Consider the following 6,000-nt stretch of genomic DNA (forward strand, 5'->3'; position numbering starts at 1 on the left):
CTTTGTAAATGTCCACTTCTGCTCATTTAACTCAGAAAACCACAGTACTCTATCCACACAAAAGCAAGGAATATATCTGGGAATGTGCTGCCAAGGAAGGGTTTGGACAAGGCAAGGCTTATGGTGAGAATACAGCAGATAAAATTATATCAGTTCTTTATATAAGGAAGTGCCACTTCCTGGGTATAAGTTGCTTTCCACATTAAATATTTCACTGCTTGCAGCAGTGTTTGTTGCAGCAAAGTTTTAAACTTACGTTACTGTTGACATCTTCTATTGAGACTTGCAGGCTTTCTGGAACAAGTTTACTCCCTACTGTTTTCCTCTTTACTTTGTTTTGCAGTTTTTTTAGACTCCCTTGTTAAATATTGGTAGTTACCTTGCAGCCAATGAATCTGGAGCTCAGAAAATTACCTGGAAAAATTCTTACTGGAACAGCAGTCAGCAGGGACAAATTCAGTACTAACGTGAGTAACAAAACAGGTTGGCAAAGTGGACGTGAAAAAAAGTCTATAACTGAATACTCATTATTCTCATAGCTACTAGTACTTACTCCTAATAATAGTATTTTGTTATTTGTCTGAACATTAATTGCTCTGCAAAAGAAGATTTGAATTGGAGAGAGAATCTAAGGGAATACCAGATATGGGAATACTTAGGAAAGAAATTCAAAGTCAGTATACTGAAAATGAGTATTATTTCCATCCTGTCTGTGACTTTTGGTCCACATCTGCTCAAGCTTCATGCTTTCATACTGGAAATATTTGGAACTTCAGGATTGTCTTGGCTGCACTATAGAAGGTACAGTTCATGTGTAGTCATGCAGCTTGTAATGTCCTTTTTACCTGTGGTTCATAACTGTTGGAGAGATTAAGAATACTCATCATAGCTATGTTGTTCTTTAAGTGCCTCTGGGTTGTTTTCTTCCTCTTTTTAATTCTGCCTTTGCCCTGAGGCAAAAACTTCTTTCACTGCAGCTTCCAGATCTTGGGGCTGGTGAAGTATTTGGAGCTGGCAAACTTGATTGAATTTACCTCCATTTGAAATTATAAATGCTAAAGAGTCCCTATTGCTGCTTCTAAATATGTGTTATCCTTATTTTATGCATGTCCCTTTATCTCCCTGTTTGGAGATGCCCCCAGCATTGTTGTGCTATTGTCTGAACTCCAGCAGTGCTGTTTGGCTCAACACATACAAGAATTTCATACCTTCCCACCCAGCCTTTGTTGATTAAAATACAAATGCCCAGTTTTAGCTGAAGAAAACAGGGGGGTTTAGCACCTGAGAGTGTGTTTGTGGTAGTGACTTCCAGGGTGTTTTCTTTTGCCTTGGAAGGCTCCAAGCAATGCTCTGACTCTTTAAATGTTTTTGAACCCTTCAGAGTTCTTAACACATCTCCTCTCTTGCCTCTCTCGTATGCAAATCCCATACGCTAATTGCAGCGGCTAAAGCATTCTTGGACACACTGAGGAATACCTAAAACAGTCTTGGACATTTTGAGGAGCATTGTGGGCCCACTCTGGTTCTTAGGGCCTCCTGTGAAAGGTGCAGTTGAGTTGGTTGCACAATCTGTCTTCAATGACAGATAGGTCTCAGCCAGAATGTTCCAGACTCTATCTGCTAATTGAGAAGTGACTTTCTGATTTAGGGCACACAGGTCGTAGTAGAGAGCTCATCTTTGCTGGCTGCTCATTCTATAGGAGAGAGGAGGTTGTAATTTGAGAAGAATCTCATGCAGTGCTATATTCCTTCTGTCTGGTTCCACAACTCTATTAGAGAAAACTGGTTTTGGAGTCTTCTCACCTTTGCACCTGAAGGTTCTGTCTGTACAGACACTGCTGAACCACAGACTCCTTTAAGCAGAGCTAATACTGAGAAATACTAATAAATACCGGTCTTGCTCTGAGCTGGTGACAGTAAACTACCAATTCTGAAGATGCTTCAGAGAAGATGAAACATCTCTTCATCCATCTCTACTCTTTAAAGACAGATAACTGCTTTGTTCCAGCTTTCAACAGAGTTTGAACTGCTCTAAACTGTCTGTATCTGTTATGCTGTGCTAAATTATTCCAGTGTGTGCTCCGTTCTCATGGGAATCTGTCTAACCAAAAGGTAACATTCTTTTTTCTTTTGGGAAGCTGTCCCAGACCAGCTGGAGAGGAGGAATTATTGTCAGCAGCTATTTACTAGCACTAAAAAGGAAAGAGGAATTAGGTCTCATTTGGGTTTGCAGAATAAAGCACATACATGCACAAATTCGAGGCGGTGATTTTAATCAAAGTGTTCATACAGACAGTTCCATATTCATGCAGCTGTTTTGTTTTATGGTCACTGCATCAGGTGAACTGGCATAGACTGCAGGAGATTGAACCTGTAACTCTTGGAGTGTTCCTCATTTCCTTCTGCAGTCTGGGCTGCTCAAGGTTTGTTGAGGCAGTAACCAAGGTATGGCTATGAGGTAATTAGGAGTTGCCATATAAACAGAATGGTATTACTGGAAGGGGCAAGGAAGGAAAGAAAATCAATGATGTGTCAGATCAGTGCTTACATAGATATTATTTATAGTCTTGATCCTTAATTACTTGGGTCTCTGTATTTCTATTTTGGATCTTCTATGTTAGTTTTTTGCTCTGCGCTCACTTGTCTGTAATTAGTGCCCCAAGAGACACTTGCTTTGCCGTGAGTGTTTCAATTTCTATTGCCTTTAAACAGTGCAGGGAAAGGATATTTTATTCAGTGCATGTGCAAGGACTATTGATCTATCCAACTGTAAAACCAGAGAGTGGAAGATGTAACAGTAAAATCAAGTGAAGAGTACATTAAAACCAGGAAAATGTAACATAAAAGACACAAGGATCTAAAGGGATTTGTCCAGTCCAGGCTGTGCTGTGATCCTCAAATGCCCAAGATTCACCTCAGCTGGCAGCAGTGCAAGCTCTACATAAGGGAGAGGTTGGTGGTATCTATAATATTTGCAGATAAATGATTCTCAGTGAAAAAGAATTGCAAATTTTAAATTATTCTCCATCCTGGCCTGAATTGCCCCAAAACAGCAGCAGTTCCCGTCAGCTGTACTTTTGCAGAATGTCCTGTTGCTGTATCCTAGCTGGAGTGATGTTGTATTTCTTAGGGCTTTCATACATTTTTGTCTTTGATGTTGCTTTTAAGAAATGTGTAAGAAAACATGGTGGGCAGGGGATGGGTGAAGATGTAGAATCCAGATTGTACATCAAGACCACATTTCATGCAGCACTGACATGAAGCTGCTTTGGGGCAGGACGGTTCCCTACAGAGCTGTACTGAATTTTTGTCTGATCTGCAAGGTTTTTGGAGCATAAATTGTACCTTGATTTAAAAAATGACAAACATTGTTGCTTGATTAGTAATAGAACCACAACCTCTTTCTCCTTCTTCATAAGGTGAAGTCCAGTGAAAAAGATCTTTGGTTTTGAATTATTTAATTTAAATAAAGAAAACTATAAACACATAATTTTGCTATTAGAAAGGTTGAAGTGCTGGCCAAGAGTGTGATGTGAAAACAAATTATGGCCAGAATTGTCTTACAGAATTAAACCTTTATTGCCTAAAAGCTGACCATCCTTGTTGATCCCCACTTTGAAAAGCTGGGGTTTGGCCAGGCATGACTTGATTCAATTCCTGTCCAAATTAGACTGCTATGAAGCTGCTTTGCTTTCACGGAGTACTTTTTGTAGGCAATTAATCAATATCTCCTGGAGAGCTTCAGCAGAGGCTGTGGTTGTAGTTGCTCAATCACTGAGGTTGCCAAATAATCACATGCATTTGTTTTGTTTGGGAAAACTTCATGTGATGATTTGTTTAAAAAAACAAACCCAAAACTACCACAGACCAATCATTGGGGGTGGCAGTGGGGAAGTGAGTGTGGGATGCACAACCAAAAAGCCATGAAAAACCCTCTCAAAGTCCGCATATTATGTGGATTATCTGGAAAAACTTCACTAGGCAAACTTGCAGGCTCACAGATGCCCCAGGCAGAGAATCAGAGCTGCTTTAGGTACAGCCCAGTGCTTGTATCTCCCTAGACTTCTGGTCCTGCCCTAATATTTAGCATCCTTCCTCCTGCCTTGCACCTGGGTTTATTTAATGCTCAGGTGTGATGGTCTTTGCTGTGAGCTCCCTGGTCAGCTTTCTCAACTATTGACTGCTACAAATGCTACAATTGCTTCTGTTAATAGTTAAGAGGATGCATTTCTGTGATCTCTTTTTAAGCATTAGTAAACCTGACATGACTAAAATGAGCCAGTGGTATAACTCTGGGGTACAGGAGAAAAGCTACAGCAGGGCTGGTCATTCCATAGCCAAGAATTGCTTTTCCTAAAGCAGAAATCCTTCTGATTTGCATCTCTCTGATGGAGATGACCATTTGGATCAACACATGAAATATACTTCCTGGTGGATGCCCTAAGTGGTTCATGGGGCCAGAAAACAAAGTCAACCTAAAAATCAAGAGAGCAGAATTCAGCTGAGGGTGTGGGCACAGAAGGGCAGTGAAGCCATGTCCTGGCTGTGCTTCTTCCCTTCCCTGTCAACTGCTGTGCCTTGAGAGGCAATGGGTGCTGCTTTAGCCCCTGGTAACAAATGTGCTAAATCCACACCCAGTCTTGGGAATAATGTTCAGGAGTTTGTTATTTGGTGATGTTTTTAATTTTCGGTTTTTAACAAAAGCAGCTGTAACATTAATCTCACAACTAAAATGTTGCTCTATAATTTCAGATTGACCTGTGAAGTTGAGAGATGTAGAAGGGAATGTTCTTGTCACTTCAGTTAAAGGAAATTACAGCCATGATTAGTGACAAGTGGAAAAGGATTATTTTGAAAGCAAGCTGGAGCTGCACAGAATAATGGAGAGTTATCTTGGAGAACACTCATGTAGAACATGAAAAGAATAAGCTAAAAATCCAGCTGAGAGAATCAGGGGAGGACAAATCTAAATTTAAAGCAGAGCAAGCTTCTTAAATAAAAGGCATTGATATATTAATAAATCTAGGGAGTTTTGTCAGATTGCAGGGCTTCTTTACCTACTGGGTGCTTCCCAGGAGTTCCTTTTGGTTAATTGCAGTTGTCCCTGAGCAGCAGAGCATCAAGTGCTATTCAGCATTGCCACCTTGTTTGATCCTGATCCTTGTTTTACCTGCTGCTTTCTCTAAGCCTCACCTGCAAGAACAATGGGAACTAACACTGCCTCAGTGGTTTAGGATTTTTTGTTTTGTTTTATTGTCTTTGGTTGGGGTTTTTTTTTGTTTGGCTGTTTGTTGTTTTAAATGTTCAGCCTTCGTGGCTGCAGTGAAAAGCCTGGATGTCTGAAGGGAAGTACCCCGGGGGTACAAAACTGGATAAGCAAAGAAAAACAACCCAGAATTTATTATGTGTCAAGATTTCTAATTCAAACATTCTGGATTTAGGTTTTGGTGGACTCATCTCACATCCTTGAATGGTTAGGGTGGAAAATGAGGAGGGAGATAGCACAGGGTAATGTGAGGAGAGGCACGTGTGCATTTATTTTCCTTTGTGCTGCTTCTAAATTCCATCATTGTCTCCCCTGGGCTCAGAGAGAGCTGTCTCAGCAATTCAGAGCTGCAGCAGCTGAAGAGGCTGTAGGGAAATGGGGCTGACACCCTTCAACTGGGCAAAGAAGAGAAGGAGAAGGAATGTGGGTTAGAGGTGCAGAAATCCAGTGTTTTAGAGAAACTCCTGAAGTCTCCAGAAGCAGAAAATCGAGAAGGAAAAACAAAAAGACAAAATAATTCTGTAAATAATGATAACCAATTTGATAAAATGAGCATTTAAAAGGCAGTATAAAAAAATAATTCAGAGACCTTGAGAAACATTATGGCCAATATTTATTTATTATTGCTGGATTTTTTTTTTCCCATAGAGCTGTATGTATTTCCTGCACCTGATCCTACAGGTTATATATCTAAATTTGCAATTCTAATTAAATGGGTTGCTGTAAGGCTGCGT

Source organism: Pyrgilauda ruficollis, unplaced genomic scaffold (assembly GCF_017590135.1).
Source record: "Pyrgilauda ruficollis isolate IOZ18807 unplaced genomic scaffold, ASM1759013v1 scaffold182, whole genome shotgun sequence".
Lineage (NCBI taxonomy): Eukaryota > Metazoa > Chordata > Aves > Passeriformes > Passeridae > Pyrgilauda > Pyrgilauda ruficollis.